This window comes from Impatiens glandulifera, chromosome 6, assembly GCF_907164915.1.
Source record: "Impatiens glandulifera chromosome 6, dImpGla2.1, whole genome shotgun sequence".
In the NCBI taxonomy this organism is placed as follows: Eukaryota; Viridiplantae; Streptophyta; class Magnoliopsida; order Ericales; family Balsaminaceae; genus Impatiens; species Impatiens glandulifera.
This window is the reverse complement of record NC_061867.1, coordinates 14,744,247-14,767,265: the sequence shown is the minus strand read 5'-3', so window position 1 is coordinate 14,767,265 and position 23,019 is coordinate 14,744,247.

Here is a 23,019-nt window from a genome sequence, read left to right as displayed (position 1 = left end):
TAAAATATTTTTAAATTATTATTATTATTATTTATTTATTTATTTATGAATATAATTAATAATTTGAATATATATATATATATATATATTATATTTATAATTGTAAAATTAATAATAATTTCAAATAAAAGTTTTTAAAATAAAAGTTTAATATTAAATTTTTAATAAGATTAAAAATTATAATTTATATATAAATCTAATTATAATAGATTTTATATAGAATAAGTATTTAAAATTTTATTAAATAAATACAATTGAATTAAGTAAATAAGAATATAGAATAAAAAAATTTTAATTCAATGATTTTGTTTTGAAAACTTATAATGATATTAAACATTCTAAATTTATGTATATTTGTATTTATTATATAATATTAATCAACTTTTATAAATTTTTAATATTACCTCATATATTTTACAATGTTATAAATTACATCCTAATATTTTAATATCACCCCATTATTTTATATTAATTTTAAAAATATATTAAAATTTCAAAAAATTTAATACAAAAACTAAAAATATACCTCTGAGATTGAAAAAAAAAAATTTATTTGAACAAATAAAAAGGAGAGATAAATTTTTAAATGTTAAAAATGGTGTATTATTTTAGTTTATGAATTACTTTGTATTTTGTGTATTATTATAATGTATTTTTGTAAATTTTATAATTATATTTATAATTATTATATATATATATATATTAAAGTAAAATAATTTTTTAACATTATTATAATAATTTTTTAATATTATTATAATTTTTTTGAACATGATTATCAATTTTGAACATTATTATAAATATATGTTTTATAATAATGTTATATAAATTATATAAATAAGTCTAAGAGTTGAATAGGAAAAATAAAAGTTTTGAGAATGGTGAATAGTGAACTTTGCGTTTGTAAGAGAAAGAAAATTGTGAAAATTTTATTTTGGGTTTGCGAATGCGTATCGGTCAAGGGAAAAGGTGTTTTGGGTTTGAGTATGGGGCTCGGTTAGAGATGATCGTAGAAAGTCTTTAAGTTATATAATTCCAACATTATAAAAAGGATCATCTGAATCCGAAACCAGATCGAAACGAGAATCATTTATTAAAATTTTGAATCTCTAGAATATTTAAATGGGCTTCCCTTTAAGATAATTAATGAACAAAAAAGAAATATGGGACAAATATAACTACATAAGGGATTTTAACAATAGAAACAAGTGATGCATGACATAGAATGTTGACGACATAGAATTTTGACTTTGACTATTAGATTTTTCTAAGAACAACTATGAAGATATGAAACTCTGGAAAATATATATTTGCTAAAAAGGAAAAAGTCTTGAGAATTTAAGTGTTGTATATCCAATCCTTATATAGGAGTAATTAGCCTAAAACCCTAAATTGTTTATACATACAGGCCCAAGCCCATTAATAATTAAATATACCCTAATGGTATACAAGACAATATAATAATATAATATATTATATTGTATAATATAATAATATATTAATATAATATATTATTATATTATATACACTAACAACAATAAAGGCTTATAACTTTCAATTTTCTGACAATCAATGCTTAAACTCACAATCTCCCCATAAGCTTAATTTGGTTCGAAATTCTTCACGTCGAGCAGCTCTCGCATCTCTGCAAATTTGACTCTTGTTAGTGCCTTAGTGAGAATGTTTGTACATTGCTCTCTTGTGCATAAGAACTCTACAACGATCTGTCGATTTTCGACGCATTCACGGATGAAATGGAACTGAGTGTCGATGTGTTTGCTACGTCTATGAAACACCGGGTTCTTCATTAATGCTATTGCGGACTTGTTTTTAACATAGAGGGTTACCGGCCTCGGCTCGCATCCAAGCACCTCGCTCAACAAGTTTCTTAGCCAAAATCCTTGGCACGACGCTGCAGTAGCTGCCATAAACTCCGACTCACATGAAGATAAAACAATAGTTTGTTGCTTTTGAGATTGCCACGTGATCAAATTCTCGTTGAGATAAAACACCATCCCTCCAGTACTTTTCTGTCGTCTGTGTCACTGGTTAGTTCGCTGTTAGTAAAACCAACGAGTTCTTCAACTTCTCGTCCTCTTCTTAACTGAATCCCATAATTCGTCGTTCCCTTCATGTAATGAAGAATGTGTTTTACTGCCTGTTGGTATAGAGTGGTAGGCTTCTCCATGTATCGACTCACTATGTCAACTACATAAGAGATACCGGGTCAAGTGTGCGTCAAGTACCTGAGACACCCGATGATATGCCTATACTCCTTCGGATCCACTAACTTCCTTCCACATCCTTTCCGAGCTGCAACTTTGCTTCCATAGGATACTTGCTCGAGTTACAATACTCCATTACAAACTGTTTCAACACATTCTTCACATAAGCTTCCTACTTTACCTTAATGCTATCTTTCTTTTGGTCCACCTCGATACCAAGTATTAACTTGACTGTGTAATGTTTCGCCACCGGTGCAAAGTTCTCCTCAAAATCATTGCATTGCTTCTGCACATAGCCTTTTGCTTTCAATCTCGCTTTGTTCTTGAGAATGTTGCCTTAGCTGTCTCTTTTCAACTTGAAAAGCCACTTTAACTCAATGGTCTTGTGACCGGGTGGTAAGTCGGTGAGCTCCCATGTCTTATTCTTCCTGATAGACTCGAGCTCTTTGTTCACGGTTTCATTCCACGACTCTTCGACTACTGCCTCGTGATATGTTGTTGGCTCATCGATGATGAACAACAACAATTCATCAGGATTCATCTCTACTAGTGGTGCCTCCACATAGACATCTCATAGGATTCTGAACTCCACGGGATTTTGTACGAGCTTGTTGTTGTTGTTGCACCACTCCCACTTATTCTCTTCCTCGAATATAGCGTCTCTGCTCACATAGATTTCCCCGTAAGATGAATTAGGAAAATTGTGCACCTTGCTTCCGTCTTCGAACTTCACATTTCGGTAATTTTCTCGTCGAGCTCATTGAGCTTCTCTCGATGGACCTTCATATGGTTACTTGCTTCATTGTTAAGGTACCACACATCGGTGTGATTACACTCATCGCCACTTGCGAGGAGTTTCTCCATGACTTTCTCTTCACTGAACAACACCACATCTGGTTCCTCCTTGGACAGTTCTTGCATGAACTCTTCAAGGTTTGTCTTCTCGTCTTCCTCATCAAACATTAATACTGACTCCTCGTCATAAAAGCTAGCGAGGTTTGCATCATCTTCTTCGAGCAAAGCTTTCATCACTAACTCAGCAAACATTAATGCTGGCTCCTCATCATAGAAGCTAGTGAGGTTTACCTCACCGTCAAACCTATTGTTAGGGCACTTAGACGCGTAGTGCCCATACTTTTGACAAGCGTAACACTTCATTGTGCTCTTGTCTTTGCGGGGCTTGGTACCTTCTTGTCGAGGTGAGCTTTATGCACAACCTCGCCCTTGAACTTTCCCTTTGTCACGACCTCGGTTATCTCCACCATTGCCTCTAGAAGAAAAATCGGCTTCTCCGTTTTTCTTCATTCGTGACATCCATTCATCATGCGTGAGTAATAGATGCTCCTCCTCTTGGTCTCCGTATCCGCAAAGTCTCTCCTCGTGGACTTTGAGACGACCGACGATCTCTTCGACGGTCATATTCTTGAGGTCACCAAATTGCACGATCGCTGTAACGATCTGTATGTATGTTTGTGGTAAGGCTCTAAGGAACTTCTTGACGACGGAGATCTCCTCCACCTTCTCTCCCAACGAGCGGATACCAAACACAATGGATGTCAATTTCATGGCGAAATCATCCACCGATTCTCCATTCTTCTTACAAATCGCCTCAAATTGTGTCTTCAAAGTTTGCACTTTTGCCTCATTGACTCTCTCCACTCCAACATGCATTGTCTTTAGCGTCTTCCCAAACTCCTTGTGCTTGTAAGTTTACCCGCATATTCAATGCCCACACCGAGTAGTTACTCTTCGTGAGTAACGAATAGGAGAGCATCACGTTCCCTTCTCTTCCAATATTCATTGCCGCCGCATCTCTGGTTGATCTTGTTAACGACATGTTCTTCAATCTAGCTCTGATACCAAATGTTGGCTTTGACTATTGGATCTTTCTAAGAACATCTATGAAGATATGAAACTCTGGAAAATAGATATTTGCTAAAGAGGAAAAATTCTTGAGAATCTTAAGTGTTGTATATTCAACACTTACAAACAATCCTTATATAGGAGTAATTAACCTAGAACCCTAAATTGCTTATACATACAGGCCCAAACCCATTAATAATTAAATATACCCTAATGGTATAAAAGACAATATAATAATATAATATATTATATTGTATAATATAATAATATAATATATTATATTGTATAATATAATAATATATTAATATAATATATTATTATATTATATACACTAACAACAATAAAAGACTATAACTTTCAATTTTCTGACAATCAATGCTTAAACTCACATAGAACATGATAACATATATTTGAAAATGATTTGAGGTGAAAACTCAAACTCATAATTTTGAGATCATAAGTTTATTTATTTTACCACACTAGTTAAACAACAGATAACTGCAAATTCTTTGAAGAAGATTGTTCCATTGAAACCCGATTTGAAGAAGTTATATGTTTGGTATCTTCTTTCTTTGTAAAAGAAAGAGAGAAGGTAAGAAGTATGATATTTTCATCTTGTTTTCTAGACTTCTTTAAGTATTTGTATTGCTTGGAACTATGTGGCAAGCTAAATTCACATTTTCAGCATATCCTGATCATTTTAATGGACAGACGTAGCATTCCGTCTACGTCATTAAGTGGAGACAAGTGAAGGAGCAAACGACATTGGTCTTTCAATAGTCATCGAAATTAATTGTAAGATTAACTTCCATCTTCCTTATTATGTACAAAGTTTTCATAGTTATATAAATTTTATTTTTCATTCATCTACTAATTTTTCATATGGCAAATAAACATAAAATAACTTACACATGTTGAATTGTAAAGCTTACACTTATAATAAATTTTATAGAAAGTAATTAGAGTTTATTGGATTGGGCTTAGGCCTTAACTAAATTTATTTAAGTTTTATTTGTTAGAACTTGTAATCTAAATCTTTATTCCTTAAATTAATAATCTTAATACTGTATGTCAATAAATTAAGATAAATTTTAGTTGCAGAAACATACAAAAATGGTTCATTAAGTCATTCTTCGTTGTTTTTCAGATCTTCTCTCTATCTTGGATTTCCTAATTCTGGATCTGGACATGGATCGAAATGTCTAATGTGAGTGGGATTTCGGTCTTCCAACCCTCTATCGATAACCATTAAGTTTTCTTAATAGATGTAACTGAACTCTACCTTCTAGTCTGGTGAGTTTAACATAATAGGTAGATATCTATATGGGTTGAAGACCTAACTCAAATATACTCATTTACAATTCGGCCCATCAACGAAAATAATAAATTATATTTATGCTTCTACACAAATATATCGTCATATTTATTATATATGTCTAAATAAGCTCATAACTTTTATACTTTAATATATCACATTATCTGGGCTTTAATATTTATATGATAACAACTAATATACAGTTACTAAATAATATATGTACCCAAATGTTGGAAATAATTCCAACAATCCCCCACTTGGGTCATATATTTATTTCCTTCAATTTTTATATTATAATTTTAAGAGCTCAAAATATTGTTATCATTTCCAAACACATCTATATCAATATCGTCTATAGATTTTATCAACATAGAATTAAAACGATTTTTATTACATTATTTCGTAACTAAAATCTCAGTAGTCATACATGTCAATACAATCAAATGACATAGATCAAATATGAATGTGTAGTGTGGATTGACATGCATTGTGATCTTTAACATGTCTAATACCAACTGATCCTCCTTTATTTCTTATAGAGATCAATCTGAATAACTTTATAATCTTGATTTCTTTAAAACTGAATCTTTAATTTCTTTAAAAACTGAATCTTTAACGTGCACATAAATTCTAAATTACATCTATACAAGAATCACAATACAAACTTCCACTAAAACTATATTTCATCTAAATATGCAATATCCATATGAACAATATGTTTATGAAAGACCTTGGATAAAAATATTTATAGATAACTGATCTGTAATTTTACGATTTGTTCAAATATGCTCAATAGATAACTAAACATTATGAATTCTTTATTTTCCAATTAGTTTGATTTAGTTGAACTCATATTACTAATAAAGTGAAAAATTGTACATTATTCTCACGTAATATCTTTAGTGATGTTTATGTATAATTCATAAATTGCAACCTCGTAACAAAATTTGCAGTCAAATTCTTTAATTGGATCCCACAAAATACCTTAAAAATTTTGCCACCATGTTGAAATAATTTGAGTGTCTGCTTAACTTTCTTATAAGAATTAATTCTTTCAACTAAAATTACATGGCACGAATTCAAACTATTTTGGTATTCAAAAAAATCGAATTAAAATACCAAATGATCTCTATCCGATTCGATTTTACTAATGAGTATGTAATGTTTTGTTCTTAAAATGTTAGTTTACTTTTTTGGTTGCTTTCTAATGATTAAAACCAGGATCCTTTAAGTATTTGTCCAACATCATAATATACTTAATTTTTTGATGCATATAATCTTGAGCATACATTAGACTCTTGTTTAAGGAGTCTTTTGTATTTATTAATTTTTAAGTCTAATCTTGAAGTACTTATGTGACTAAATTTTTCTCTAGATATTTTATAATAATCAACAATTAACATTTAATAATTCTTTAGTTTAATTTAATTTTTTTGGACCTGTAAGGCCTATCCTTAACTTGATAACCCCAGAATAATGCACTGGCTGTTTTACTTGAAATTTTATTCCGTATATAAGATATAGTTCTTAATTCTTCTATATAAATAAATACATTATATGGAGATATTCCATAAATGTTTGTTTTCAAATAAAGAGTATCTAAAATAGTTTCTTATTTGTCAACACCGATGTTTCTTTCACCATCAATTGACTTTTAACAATTAACTCAATCGTACATTAACACACTTACTTTAGATAGTAATATCTAAGTTACCATCAAATGTTTCTAAGTAATGAAGTTAAATTACTCTTAGAATACACAAAAAAAACTGTAATATGTGTTCTTTTATACACCACTTTCTATAGTTTTCTTGTAGGTGCAACATCTGCAATTTTACAACTTCATTACTTTATTATCTTATAAGTATTTGCTAAGTGAACACTATTTATGTTATTTTTATTTCAATCTTTTATTTTTTACACACAATATGATGTGAGTTCATATAGAGACTATGTCTCTTTTTACATAACTGTAATTCACATAAAATTAACTTAAGTGTGGATAAAAAAATATAAATTATATGCATATGAATACATTAGTGCAACTTTAACTATAGTGCATTAAATTTAAAACAAAATAAATATATTATGGTGTATTTCTTATGATATCTTTATTCTAATAATACTCTTAGTAATTTTAACCCTTTTAGATAAAATTCTTAAAAATAACAAATTATAGATATGTCTTAAAACTTTATCATATAAAAGGAGATTAAGATGTTGACAAGAAAACCGTATAAGTAGAAGTGTTAACTTAATTATATAACATAACAAATGAATAAATATACTCACAAAAATTTAATAATCACATAAATTCAAAATAATGGTACGTGTCATCATAAGATACCAAATGCAATTAATATTTAGTCTGTGGACATTAAATACTAACTTACAAACGATACTATTTTGTAGTTAGCAAATATTTACAATAAGTCATGTCAAATTGGTTATGGATAATAGTCTAATTATTCACATGGCACACCAAATAATTATTATATATTTATTACCACATGTGCATAATGTTATTCTAACCAATTATTTATCTTCCTTTGGGTCGATTAAATAAACGCATAAATTACATACACATTACCTTCTTATTTTATAAAACATATTGACATATACAAGAGAGCCTACTTTGGTAGAATTTTGCTTCAGTTGATTAAATAAATTAATAACTTATGTACATACTAAAATATGTAACTCGACCAATTATTAAACTTCATTTTATCGGATTAATAACCGCATAGTTACAAACACAACTGTTTTAATCTTATGAAACTATAACTCCCGGGAAGCTCCTTCTGTATCTTAACACTTGTTTGGATGACATGTGGCAATATGGGGAATCGTGAGGTAGTTCGTGACTCGATGCGTTTCAACATTGGTTTGCGTGTCAGACATCTTTTTAAAACAGAACATTTATTTTAAAATATTTGGACAGTACCTGATTGTTTATGAAATTAACTATGTCAAAATAATTAATTTTAATTAAATTATAATCATCTGGGGATAAAATGATAATTTGATTAAAGCCCGATTTAAATTAATCAACATAATTAATTTGAAAATAAGGTTGCCAAATGATTTTGAAAAATTCAGTAAAATGTACGTGTATAAAAGTACTTTATACTAGATGTTAGGATCGGGGACGCCCTTGGAGGACCGGGGTGTTTTCCGGTTTTAGGAAGGGTGGCCGCTTACACAACACACAACTCTTTTGGTGATAGTCCGGTTAGAGACTAAAACCTTTCTCAACACTGCACAACCTGTCACAGACTCTTGAACCGGGTTCAAGGGCGGAAATGTCTGTTTCAGGTTGAAGCAACGTTTGCGACTTTAGATGATGTTTAAGAAGGAGTCGGTTTGATGGAGGTGAGTGACCAGTTTTAGGAGTATGATTAGTTTGCGGTTTTCGTTAAGAAAGCGGGAAATGAAAGTGAAGTAAAGAACACGAGACAAAGATTTGTTTATGGATGTTCGGAGCAAACCTTCCTACGTCACCCCTTCCTCTCAGGTTATGAGAAGGATCTTCACTAACTCTTTAGAGTTACAATTACACTTCCGGTCGAGCCCAACTTCGCTACTCGCTGGTTACACCAAATTCACACTTTGATGTAATACAACAACTCAACACAATAACACACAAAGAACTTCCGGTTTTAGGCACACCGGTTTTGGAATGCAGGACTTTATCTCTCTAGAATTTATTGCTTTATGACTTTCAGAATTTATGAAGCTCACAACTACAACTACCGAACTGCATTGAATGAAGACGTTTGATCTTCCTTTTATAGCTGAAAGTAGCTAACGGCTACTTTCTTCTCTCTCTTCTGGATTGGTTGATCGTCATCACGCCTGTTTGCAGAAAGGTTGCTTGCACGCTTCAACTTCCTCAACACCTGGCATTCATGCAGGTGACTCTGAGCATAGGATGACGTAGCCGGTTTTCAGATTGAGACACGTGTTGAACATCCGCTTCCGGTTGTCAGCATCGGATCAACAAAGCATCATTGCTTTCCTCGCATGCTTCTGATCGGATCTGATCTTCTTTTATTCTTTCAAGACACGTTTCTTCCGTCATGGTACGTCACTCTTGAATTTGAATCTTCTGACTTTTGTTCTGAACCATCCGGTTTTTGTGTCTTGTGCTGTATCATCCGGTTGGAGAGTATAATCTTTCTTCTTCGTTAACCGGTCGCTTGAGAAGGTAGAACCGGTTCCTCTGATCTTTAACTTGATCACTTGAGACTGGTTTCTTTGAAGTGGTAGCAACCGGTTTTTGATTCCCCAACCGGTTCATAAGGTTTTTAGAAGTACCTGCACATAAAGATTAACCTCTGTTTAGTTCGTCTGGCCGGTTCCAAAATTAACCTACTTAATTTTTCTATCAATTTCTCCCTTTTTGATTATTTAGAATAAATATTCAAAAATTGTAATGTATGGCCGGTTCCAAAATTAATCTACTTAATTTTTTCTATCAATTTCTCCCTTTTTGATTATTTAGAATAAATATTCAAAACATGTAATGTATGGCCGGTTAAAAAAAATTTGCTTAGTAGCCAGTTTAGAAAAATTAATTTACTTAATTTTTCTATCAATTTCTCCCTTTTTGATTATTTAGAATAAATATTCAAAACATGTAATGTATGGCCGGTTTTAAAAACATGAGTTTGATCGTTTTGAGAAAAATATGTTAAAAACCTATTAGAGAGAGGTAAGTAACCGAGTTCTGAGACATGATAAAATATAATTGTTCAAAGTAAACAAAGAAAGAGTTTAGGGCTTGGATGATCCCCCCTTGTGTTGCTCCTTTTCTTGCTCCTTCTCCAACCGTCTTCTTTCTTCTTCTTGCCTTGCTCTGTGTTCTCTAGCACGTCTTTCGGCATCGATCAGCACACCGGCCCATACACTTGAATGACCGGTACCCTTATTCTTGAGATTGAAGTTGGCACAAATTGGCTTTGGTGGTGGAGGCGGTGGAGTGTTTGAATGTCTGAAGCTTGGAGTTGCTGTGGATTCTCCGGTTGTCCTTCTCTTCCGTTGATTGAGTTCCTCCGGATCTTCTTCTTCTTCCTCATCAAGCGGTTGTGCATTTATCACGACTAGTAAGGCTGTTTTATGTTCTGCCCGTTTCATCACATTCTTAACTGCACTTCGCTTCTTCTTGTTCCTTGTATTCATGGAGTGGGACGGTTGAGCCAATGAAAGGTCCTGGACGTTGACCTGCTCCTCCTCGTTGCATTGTTGGGCAAGTTCATAGTCTTTATCTTCAATTTCCTTTTGTATCCGTTCCCTTTCGATCTCTTCCTCTTGCATTTTCTTTGCGGTTTCAGCATCCTTTTCGATTTGCGTCAGAGTTGTGGTGACTTGGACCTTGGACATTTCCCCGATTTGAATAGCCATTGCCTGCAGCATGTCAACTAAAGGAGCGGTTGCGGCTTTGACGGACTCGGCAATCATGGCTTTTACTGTTGTCTGCATGGTCGTGTCCATCATGATTTGTAGAGAGTTTGACAGTTTATCTTCAGCCACTGCAATTCTTTCGTCGGTCACGGCTTTGAAATTTCCAATGCAAGAGTCAACCGTTTCAGCCATCGCTTGCTTGATTTGATCTATTTCCAGAGATTTGACCGGTTGAGAGGCTTCTTGTTCCAAGTTTTCAGAGGTTCCAGATGTCTCACCACTTATAAAGAAAGGCTTACTTTGATATAATTCAGCATTGTTGAATTGACGTTGGCAACTTTTCCACCACTGCAAGTCAAGACGATCAAGATTTCGCACAAGCTGTTCACGAACCGCAAGAAACCGTTCAGCCATCTTCATTTCAATCGAGTTTAGCGTCTTTCCTTGGGTTTCTTGAAACGCATTCTCAACTGCCTGTAGCCGAGCATTTTCAAGGATCACCGGAGCTTTGTTAAACGCCGATTGGATGAGATTGGTGCTAGCTAGACTAAGTGCCCTTTCTTCCAGTTGGATGAGCTTGTCCCATTGTTTGTTCCCACTAAAACCTGGAAGCATGTCGGCTAACTTGGTTTCGCATCGGAGCTTCACCCATAAGATGTATGGCGCTAGCGCATCACTTGCCCCTTTGTTCATGTCTTAAATAAGCTCCTCGAAAATCTCATTTTCTTGCTCTATGGTGTATGGAAACTCGTCTCCGGTTAGTTGAGGGTCGATTTGCAGCGTGCCCGTTCCGGTTGCCGTTGTTTCTTCAATCAGGATGCCTTTGCCTTTGTTTACTTGAGTGGATCCTTCAGGTGTTGAGGCTGGTTGGTTTTCTGAGATCATCTTCCCTCCTGCGGAACCGGAAGGTTCCCGCTCTTCAATATTTTCCTCCTGAACCGGAGGTGCAATTTCTGTTGATTTGGTCGTCTCATCGACCGGTTGTGCTTCTGTCTGATCAGGTACTTCAACCTGATCATCTGGCTTTCGACGACTTGAAACATCGTCCTCTTCGGTTTCTCTTGTGATCTCTTGGACCACATTCTGAATTGCTTCCGATGTATTTAAGCCCACAGTGGCTATAACCTCTTCCGCTTGTTTGCTAGGTGACTTGGAGGTTGCAGAGTGAACATTTACCTCTGCCTCCTCCTTGGAATCTGACTTGTTCTCCTTGCTCCCCGAAGATTCGGTTTGCTTTGGAGAATGAGATGAAGTGGGAACGGGAATAACTGTGTTGAGTGGAATGGGCTGAAAGACATCTGCGGTTCTTTCAGGTGGATTGTCCGAGGAAAGCGTTCTCTCGGAGTCCGCCAGTTTCTTTGAGCTCTTCTTCGCAGATACCTTCTTCCTTCTCTTCGGTTCTGGTGGAACTTCTGCTTCAACCGCTTTTCTTGACGGTTTCTTCTGTCTGGTTTCTTCTTCAACTGGAACCGATGAACTGGCTCCCTTGGATGATTTAGTCTTTGAGGATTTAGGTTTGATAGTCTTCTCCGGTTTTTCGGTCATTGACTCAGAGTCAAGGATGTTGGAGATCGGAAGCGGTATGCCTTCACCTAGTTCCACTTTGAGGAACTCAAGAATTTTTACGATTTGCATAGCATAGGCCTGCACCCGGCCATCTTTCTTTATCACCATTTGACAGAACTCTTCGTATATGACGTACCCCCAGTCTACCTTGTCACCGCGGACAATAGCTAACAACATTCTAAGTTTAATTTTTGTGAGGTTGTCGAAATTACCTCCCCTTCCTTGAAGTGATTTGGCGATGACGGTTACTAACCATCTGTATTCCGGTTTGAGCTTGATCTTCCGGCTGGAGTGGATCACTAGATCCTGACCTGAGAAAGATACCACCAACCGGGCAGCATTTGATTCTGCTTCGGTTAAGTCGTTCTTTAGGTCCGAACCTGTGTTGGGCAGACCAAGGGCTTCCGCAAAAATCTCTTCGGTGATGAGGACGGCCTTCCCGTTGACAGTCGCCGAAATCTTCCTCTTCGACAGCGTCGCCGTCGCCAAGAACTCCGTCACCGCCGCCGGATGAATGTGAACGGACCAGAAAGGAACTTCTCCAACCCAGATTCTCGTAGAAGTTGAAGAACAGCCTTGTTCTTGTCGTCAGCATGTTCATCAATATCTGCGAAATCTACTTGTAACATCCATTGGAATGGAGCTTTGCCTAGATCCATGATGGTTTTGAAGATAGAAGATGAAGAACGATGATGATCGGAGAGAGAAAAGCTTTTGAAGTTCTGGAAATCTTAGAGAGAGAAAGCACATGTGTCAAATGGGCTGATTTGAACTTATATAGATGGCGGTTCCAGGCGGTTTTGAAGATGAACCGTCAATTTGATGTTTTGGCGCCAACTTTCCCTCCAAAAAGTTACTGCTGTAACTTTCGGCGGTAAAAGCGGAAATTCAGTGGGCGGTAAAATTTTTGAGAGATAAAACTGTGGGCGGTTAAGATTTTTCAAATTTTTCATCTTTTGCTCGAGAGACCGGTTTTACTTGAGATCTCGTTAACCGGAAATTTTAGGTTAACTTTAACATTTCGTATAAGTTTTGAGGAATCGGAAGGAATACTGTGAATGAAAACCGGAGACTTTTTAAGAATTGAAATATTTCATTAATAGATAAGGGAAATAGTTGATATTGGGGCGGTTCTGGTCGTACAACAAAATGACCAGAAACCGGAAAGAAAACGAAAAAGGAAAAATTATTCTGTGAACCATCCTCCTTCCAACCTCCTTTCATACCACTTCTCCATGGTGTTTTGAGGAGACCGTTCCTGAATTCTTAACACACATTTATAGATCATGTCTATTGTGATGGTGTTGAAGGATCCAACCGGAACCCCTTTTCCAAGGTTGCGACGCTTGGACATGAGAAACCGGGTGATCTGAGGAGCGTAGCTGATCCTTCCTCTTTTACCGGTCATAAGCTGCTTCAGCTTATTGAAAAGATAGGACGCCCAGTTGATGGCGGTTTCGCGGATGATGGCTATCATAATATCGAATGCCTCCCGGCTGTAGTTCTGATTGGGCATTCGGTCTATGATAGACCTTTGGACCAAATCGTGAAAGACTTGGTAGTGAGGAGCGAGATCTTCTTTCTTCCCAAAATCCTTAACAGGAGTGTATGAAGAAGAGAAGATTTTGAAAAATGTTTCCTTAGCCGGTAAATACGGCGTTGGAAAATCAGAGAAACCTTCCGTTGGAAGGTGAAAGAAGGTGGCGAATTCCTCCTCAGAAAACTGGAGGAACTGATCGTCGATGATGGTGCGAATGCTGCCATCATCCAAAACATGACCGTTGTTGTAGAATTCGCACACCTCATCCACGAGGATGAGGTCCGAACCCTTGAGAAAACCTTTCAGGCCAGACTCTATGACATGCTGATAAATGCATTCATAGTCGTCGCTATGCTTGATGTCTTCAAAATCAATGATCAGGGTGTTTCTTATCTCGGCAGACATGATGATGAGTAGTGAAGAAGGTTTGAGATAGTTCTTGAGCTTTTGAGTTTTTAGAGAGAGGAATGCTTGAAGGCGTGTTTTGAAAATGGAAGTTGAGTCCCCTTTTATAGCCTGGAGTGAATGAGAGCATTTAATGAGAGGATTTGAAAAATCTAGCCGTTTATGCTTAGTCATTAATGTTTTTGTGATTTTCCAAGAGAATAAAGGCAAGTCTTGTCAAATCAAGTCAGGCATGCTTTTTGATAATGAGGATTTATGTTCCCAAGAGTGAAATGATTTATTTTTGATACGATGCATTGAATATTTTAGATTTTGACTTGGAAAGAAAGGAAATCTGATTCATTAATTGGAGTACGAAACCGGTAGTACAACAAAAGTACCGGTTTTGTAAAGAAAGGATAAAAGAAAAGGTGAAGGACAGGTTTAGACATTTGATGACTCAGCCGCTTGAGCATTTGAAGCCTCAGCCGCTTGAATTCTTCTGGCTTTAACCGCTTCCCACCGGTCGATCATCTCTTGTACTCGTTCTTTGGTGAGCACGTGCCTTGGGTGAAGAGTGACGAAGGGTCCGGAGTGGATGTCCAGACTTGCACAGAAACCGCTCAGCTGAGGAGCGTAGCCGGTTTTGTTGGAGAGAAGCATCTTCTTCAGGTTACTGAAGATGATCCAGGACCAGTTGACCGGTGTCCCAACCGTTACGGCGATCATCATCTCGAAGACCCTTTGGGTGTAATAGTAACTCTTCTCTCTGCACAAGACAGATTTTCCCAGAATCTCGCAGAGAATCTGGTACTTGTGAGAAAGTTGACTCTTAGCACCCCAGGGTTTGACCGGGATGTCAGATCCTGAGAACCGGCGACACATTTCTTCCATTGTCACCAGGGAGTAGGTTAGATCGGTTACCCCTTCATTGGGTAAGCCGCAGTATACAGCGAAATCCGTCTCGCTAAATAGGAATTTTTGACCGTAGACCTGTGCAACGAGTATATCTCGATGCACTTCTTTCGCGGTCTCAAACAGTTCTTCGACTACAAGGTAGTCGATGATGAACCTGTTCTCAAGAAAGCTTCTTAGCCCGCTCCTTTCTATGGCTAAGAACATTTCTTTTACTTCATGATCCTCATATTGGTAGATTGATTCAAAATCTGCCAATAGGATTTTCTTGGCTAGGGAGTTGGTATTCATGTTTTTGAGAAGGAGAGGATTTTATCTCAAGAGTAATACTTGTGAATAGTGAACTTGTGATGTTTTGAAAAGGATTAAGGATGGTTTATATAGCCAGGGGATTCGGCTTGATCTTTAATGAGGTTAAGCATGCCTGATGATGTCATCAGCTATTTAATAGACTTAACTTGTTGAAGTAACTAATGGTTGTTTCCAAGGTAAATCTAATTATTACTAAGATAGCAATGATGAAAAATATCTATTGACAAGATGTGAGTCTCCCTCTCTTGATGATGGACACATGTCGTCATCTCGATTGTGGTAGACTTGTTTTTATTAATTACAGGCTTCATTTTTCAAAACATGCACGAAAACTCAGTCAGTCATCTCAGATTAGCCGGAAATGTTCATTTCATCAGACCAGAGTGCATATGTACTAAGCGGTTTCCCATGACCGGTTTTAGTAAGATATTTCCATTTATGAAGAAAAGTTGACTGATGTCAACAGTTGTTCAACTTTGGATTTGTTTTATCCACTTCAACCTGGTTATTTCAACCGTATAGTAAACATACATTTGATTTGAAATAATGAGGTAATCGGGCATAACCGGAGTCTTCCTCCCGGTTAGCATGTTTGATTTATTAATGGCCTATTTGAATATGGTTTGAGAAGTGATAGCTTCTCCTTGAACACATATCCCGGTTTTATATACAAGTATGCATCATGATTATATCAATTGATTAAGATTGGTAAGACCCAAGATATTTCGAAAGTGTGAAAACTTAGCTTCCTGTAGCGGTTTCGTGAAGATGTCCGCTACTTGTTGCTCGGTCGACACATATTCCAGCCGGATGTGTTTCTCCTGAACATGCTCCCGGATGAAATGGTGTCGGATGTCGATATGCTTCGTTCTTGAGTGTAACACCGGATTGTATGTGATCGCTATGGCGCTGGTGTTGTCACAAAAGATTGGAGACTCCTTGGCTTCTATTCCGAAATCCCTGAGTTGCTGTTGAATCCAGAGGAGTTGTGCACAACAGCTTCCAGCCGCTAGGTACTCCGCCTCTGCGGTTGAGGTTGCAACGGATGTTTGTTTCTTGCTGCTCCAAGTGACTAACCGGTCACCCAGGAACTGACAGGTTCCACTTGTACTCTTTCTATCGATTTTGCACCCCGCGTAATCGGCATCTGAGTAGCTTATTAGATTGAAGCTCGAGTCTTTTGGGTACCAAAGTCCCACTTCTTGAGTTCCCTTCAGATATTTTAATATTCTTTTGGCCGCCGTATAATGAGATTGCTTTGGGTTTGCTTGGAACCTTCCGCACACTCCAACCGCAAACAGAATATCAGGTCGGCTTGCCGTGAGATACAACAGCGATCCGATCATTCCTCGATATGCTGTGATGTCAACGGCTTGACCATCTTCATCTTTGTCCAGCTTCACGGAAGGACTCATCGGCGTAGCCGCTTCGGCACATGTATCCATCCCGAATTTCTTCAGCAGTTCGGCTGTGTACTTCGGTTGGCTTATAAAGATTCCGGCTTCCATCTGCTTAACCTGAAGTCCTAGAAAGAAACTCATTTCCCCCATCATACTCATTTGAAATCTATCAGTCATCATTTTAGAAAACTTTTCACATAATTTTGGATCGGTTGATCCGAATATAATATCATCAACATAAATTTGAACAAGTAAAATTTGTTCCTTTCTTTCAAATTTGAAAAGGGTTTTGTCTACCGAACCGATTGTAAATTTGCGATCAAATAAGAATTGAGTCAAAGTATCATACCAAGCTCTTGGAGCTTGTTTCAAACCATAAAGGGCCTTATTCAGCCGGTAAACGTGATTTTCATGTTCTGGATTTTTAAAACCTGGAGGTTGGTTAACATACACCTCTTCATTTACTTTGCCGTTTAGAAAAGCGCTTTTTACATCCATTTGATAAACTTTGAAATTTTTAAAAGCTGCATATGCTAAAAATATTCTAATGGCCTCAAGTCTAGCTACAGGGGCGAATGATTCTTCAAAATCAATGCCTTCTTCCTGCTTATAGCCTTGAGCCACTAACCGGGCTTTGTTCCTCGTAACTAAACCGTCTTCATTGAGTTTATTTCTGAATACCCATCGTGTGCCTATAACCGGTTTGTTTTTCGGTCTAGGGACTAGGTACCAGACTTTATTTCTCTCAAACTCGTTTAATTCCTCTTGCATTGCCAAGATCCAATCTGGATCTGACAGTGCTTCATCCACCTTTTTCGGCTCAATTTGTGATATGAAAGCAGAGTTTCCATAGTGATCCAAATTTTGTTGCCTAGTTCGGACGGGTGAGGATATGTTACCTATTACTAGCTCAAGAGGATGATTTTTGTTCCTTCTGAGGTTAATCCGAGACGTGTCTACCAAGCTTTCGGTTGGCTGATCAAGGTTAGACTGATCGGTAGGTTGAACAGAGTCAGACCGACCAATTTCTTCAGTAGAAACTGAAGCGTCAACTTTCTACGGTAAAGCAGCTTGATCAGGCTGAATTTCAACATCAACCGCTTGGTCCTTGACAAAGCGTCTAAAAACCGGAACCTCGTCTTCATCATCAGAATAGATATTGAAATTTTCCATTCTGTTGTGAAGGTCGAAGGGTAATGCAGTGTTACGCTCAACCGATTCATCGAAAACAACGTGTGTGGTTTCTTCAACTGTTAAAGTCCTAGTACTGTATATTCTGTAGGCTTTACTCACGGCTGAATATCCCAACATTATTCCCTCATCGGATTTAGCATCAAAAGCGGTCAAGTAATTCTTGCCGTTATTGTGAACAAAGCATTTACTACCAAAAATTCGAAAATACCGTATACTTGGAATTTGATCAAAATAAATTTCAAAAGGAGTTTTCGAAAACCGTTTAGTTACTAAAGATCGATTTTGTGTATAGCAAGCGGTATTGATAGCTTCAGCCCAAAACTTTTGAGCGATACCCGAATCGGCTATCATTGACCTTGCGGCTTCCTTGAGAGTTCGGTTTCTTCTCTCAGCCAGGCCATTTTGTTGAGGAGTTCTGGCACTAGACAACTCGTGCCTAATACCGGAGTCATCAAGAAAAGTAGTTAAATTACTGTTTATAAACTCAGTTCCTCTATCACTTCTGATTTTATTTACTCGAATAGATTTTTCATTTTGTATTCTCAAAATCAGTTTAATCAAGTTTGAAGATGCTTGATTTTTAGAAGCTAGAAAAGTAACCCAAGTAAATTTGGAATAATCATCAATAACCACCATAGTATAATGCATGCCACCTAAACTGGTTACTTTAACCGGACCAAACAGATCCATATGCAGGAGTTCTAAGCATCTTTCAGATTGATAATTTCCTTTACTTTTGAAAGATGATTTCACTTGTTTCCCCATTTGACATGCAGCACATACTTTATCTTTTGAAAACTTAACATTTGGAAAACCGTGGACTAGTTCCTTGGAACAAATAAAGTTAATCGTTTTGAAGTTCAAGTGATTTAGCCGTTTATGCCAAAGCCAGTTTGGGTCATTTCCGGCTATCATACACACAGGTTTTTCGAAATCAGTTTTCCAATTTACTTTGTAAATATTTCCTATCCGGTTACCGGTTAGCAAAGTGTCATTATTTTGATTTTTGACCAAACATGAGTTTTTATGAAATTCAACTTTGTAGCCCACATCACACATTTGGCTTATGCTTAACAGGTTAAAGCTTAGTTTTTCTACCAGTAGCACATTATTTATGGATAGTTCACCATGGACAATCTTACCCTTGCCCACGGTTTTACCTTTTGAGTTATCCCCGAATGTGATGAATGCTCCGGTTTCGTACTTGATGTCGGTCAGTAGCTCCTTGTTTCCGGTCATATGCCTTGAGCATCCACTGTCCAAGTACCATTCAGAATTCTTTAACCGGTTGCTCCTCCTAACCTGCAACAAACAATTATTTACACCTTTTTGGTACCCACATTTAGTTGGGTCCATGGTTGATTAGTCCCTTTGGGATCCAGACTTGAATGAGTCGGATCACTTTCCCGGTTATTGTTTTGATGATATTTGGCTTAACTTCTTGGCCGTTGCTCAAGAATGCCTTATGTGGTGATGAGCTTCTTTGATGTCGAGTTTTATTTGTTTTACTTGGTTTCCAGTTGGCTTTCCTTCTCTCAGGATGAAGCCATTTTTCAGATTCGTTAGGACCTACATATTTCAGCGTTTCTTCCGGTTTTAGGTCATTTTCGGTTTGTGAACTTTTGACAAATTTTATAAATGGAAGATTATTTTTCGTTAGTTTCATCCCGTTAGATTGTTTTGTTTCATTTTGTTTACTTGGTTCATAGCCGATGCCATATCTACACTTCGGATGTCTTTTATAGTTACACATTTGCTTCACTGCTTGACGTGATCTCTCCCACGCAGCCGTGACGTACATTGCTCTTTCATCGGTTTCGGTTACCGGTTGAACTGTCTCCTCATTGTCTGAGAATAGTTCATCCGGTTCATACGTTTCGATTTTATGGTCGTTATCATATTCATTATTTATTTGTTCGGTTTTAGGTTCTACAAGAGTTGGTATATACGCAGATATATTTCTGAACTCAGCAACCATTTGGTTGAGTGCAGAAACTAGATCTTCTTTAGTAAACTCATCAGAGGAGAAATCAAATACCTCTTCGTCGTTTGCCATGAAGCAGGTTACTTTCTCTTCACCATCTTCATTATCGGAGTATGCCCACTCGCTTCCACCGTCAGATGCAATGAGTGCTTTTTGAATCTCCTTTCCTTCATCAGCATGTTGATCATCTCCTCTTCGGTAGTCATTTCGTTGGTTATTGTTGTTTCCCCGATAATTGTTTCCTTGATAGTTGTTTCCCTGATACCGGTTGCCTTGATAGTTATTCCCTTGATAATTATTTCCTTGATAAAATCCTTCCGGTTTTCTATCGTCTCTTCTTGGTTTTCTACATTCTGACCTGAAATGTCCAAAACCATCACAGTTATAACATCTCTTGTTTGATTTATCTACATAGTTATAATTAAAATCATTATTAGATGGTGGCTGGCTCTTCTTCATGAATTTCCCGAATTTCTGGGCTAGCATTGCCATCACATCGTCGGTAATTTGATCGGTGTTTTTGACTGGAGCCGGTGCGGTTGATACTGGAGCCGCCGGTTCCACCGATGTGACCAAAGCTCTTGTTGCGGTTGATGTGGATGCTTCATCTTCGATCCGAGACTTGATCTCGAATTCGTAGGCTTTCAGGTCCTCAAACACATCATGCAACTTCATCTGCCCAAGGGTACTTGATTCCCTCATCACCATGGTCTTGATATCCCACGTGCTTGGCAAAGATCTTAGAGCTTTGATGATCACTTCTCGGTTGTCATACTTCTTTCCGAGTGTTTGAAGCTCGTTTACTACGCTGGTGAACCGGTTGCTGAATTCCTTCATATTTTCTCCCGGTTTCATCCTTATGTTTTCATACTTCTGCGTAGCCACCAAGATTTTGTTCTCCTTGGTTCTTTCATTTCCCTCGTGGATCTGAATAATCGTTTCCCAGGCTTCCTTTGCATTTTCGCACTCTGATATTTTGTTCAAAGTGTTGTTATCTATAGCTTTATAGATATGCCTCATGCAATGGTTGTCCAGGTTGCTTCTTCTCCGATCTTCACTCGTCCACTGGCTTTCCTCCTTGTTGATCTTGATCGGTCCCTCTTTCAGGACTCGGCTCATCTCATCATCTAACGTTATCAGATGTAGATACATCTGTTTCTTCCAACTGCTAAATGCTTCGCTGTTTAGCATTGGCGGCTTGTCGCTGTGGGTCATGCTTCCCATCTTTTTAGGTTGCTTGAGTGCTAAGAACCTCGCTCTGATACCACTTGTTAGGATCGGGGACGCCCTTGGAGGACCGGGGTGTTTTCCGGTTTCAGTAAGGGTGGCCGCTTACACAACACACAACTCTTTTGGTGATAGTCCGGTTAGAGACTAAAACCTTTCTCAGCACTGCACAACCTGTCACAGACTCTTGAACCGGGTTCAAGGGCGGAAATGTCTGTTTCAGGTTGAAGCAACGTTTGCGACTTTAGATGATGTTTAAGAAGGAGTCGGTTTAATGGAGGTGAGTGACCGGTTTTAGGAGTATGATTAGTTTGCGGTTTTCATTAAGAAAGCGGTAAATGAAAGTGAAGGAAAGAACACGAGACAAAGATTTGTTTATGGATGTTCGGAGCAAACCCTCCTACGTCACCCCTTCCTCTCAGGTTATGAGAAGGATCTTCACTAACTCTGTAGAGTTACAATTACACTTCCGGTCGAGCCCAACTTCGCTACTCGCCGGTTACACCAAACTCACACTTTGATGTAATACAACTACTCAACACAATAACACACAATGAACTTCCGGTTTTAGGCACACCGGTTTTGGAATGCAGGACTTTATCTCTCTAGAATTTATTGCTTTATGACTTTCAGAATTTATGATGCTCACAACTACAACTACCGAACTGCATTGAATGAAGACGTTTGATCTTCCTTTTATAGCTGAAAGTAGCTAACGGCTACTTTCTTCTCTCTCTTCTGGATTGGTTGATCGTCATCACGCCTGTTTGCAGAAAGGTTGCTTGCACGCTTCAACTTCCTCAACACCTGGCATTCATGCAGCAGCTCTGAGCATAAGATGACATAGCCGGTTTTCAGATTGATACACGTGTTGAACATCGGCCTCCGGTTGTCAGCATCGGATCAACAAAGCATCATTGCTTTCCTCGCATGCTTCTGATCGGATCCGATCTTCTTTTATTCTTTCGAGACACGTTTCTTCCGTCATGGTACGTCACTCTTGAATTTTGAATCTTCTAACTTTTGTTCTGAACCATCCGGTTTTTTTGTGCCTTGTGCTGTATCATCCGGTTGGAGAGTAAAATCTTTCTTCTTCGTTAACCGGTCGCTTGAGAGAGTAGAACCGGTTCCTCTGATCTTTAACTTGATCACTTGAGACTGGTTTCTTTGAAGTGGTAGCAACCGGTTTTTGATTCCCCAACCGGTTCATACGGTTTTTAGAAGTACCTGCACATAAAGATTAGCCTCTATTTAGTTCGTCTGGCCGGTTCTAAAATTAACCTACTTAATTTTTCTATCACTAGAGTTTTCATAAGGGGTTTGTTTTTTAGTTACGCTGGAGAAAAGATTTTTGCATTGTGTCCTTCGCGCCCAATGTGCTCGAAGACGGTTTTATTTTTTAAAAGTCTGGCTATCAAAAGATTTATTGGATCTACATTAAAAATGACATTGGCCTTCAATATATTTTAATGTTGTACCTATTGTAGTTCAACAATAAATGAAGATTAATGCCTTGATAGTTGTTATCTAAATGTGCATTTGTTACCCCGAGAGTTGAAAAATAATTACCAAATATTTCATTACATTTGCATTAAAAACGGCATTGACCTTCAATATATATTAATGTTGTACTGTTGTAGTTCAGCAATAACTAAAGATTAATGCATTTATAGTTGCTATCTAAATGTGCATTT